This window comes from Fukomys damarensis, unplaced genomic scaffold, assembly GCF_012274545.1.
Source record: "Fukomys damarensis isolate Sample0158 unplaced genomic scaffold, DMR_v1.0_HiC HiC_scaffold_37, whole genome shotgun sequence".
In the NCBI taxonomy this organism is placed as follows: domain Eukaryota; kingdom Metazoa; phylum Chordata; class Mammalia; order Rodentia; family Bathyergidae; genus Fukomys; species Fukomys damarensis.
In genome coordinates this window covers 11,217,136-11,217,476 of record NW_022900949.1, presented here as the reverse complement: position 1 = coordinate 11,217,476, position 341 = coordinate 11,217,136, and positions in this window count along the sequence as shown.

Genomic DNA, 341 nt, shown 5'->3' with positions numbered 1-341 from the left:
AGTGGGCTAGGATCGAGTGTCGGCCAGGTGGCCGCGCGGCCAGGGTAGAATCCGGTGTCAGCAGAGCAGGTCCCGGGGGAGAGGCCCGAGGGCGCCGAGCCGCAAAGCTGACACCTGCAGCCAAGCAGCTGCAAGGACACCGCGGGTCACGGCGCGGTCCCTGTCACAGCAGCCCGAGGTCGCTCCGCCAAGGTCCAGCACCCGGCAGAGCGGCGTTTCACTCCTTGCTTGCTCCGTGCACGCAGCGAGCACCGAGGGCTCCGTGTGGGGCCGTGGGGGGGTGGCAGACAGGAGCCACAGGCAGGACTGGCGCCCCGGAGAGGGACAGGTCGTGAGCAGGG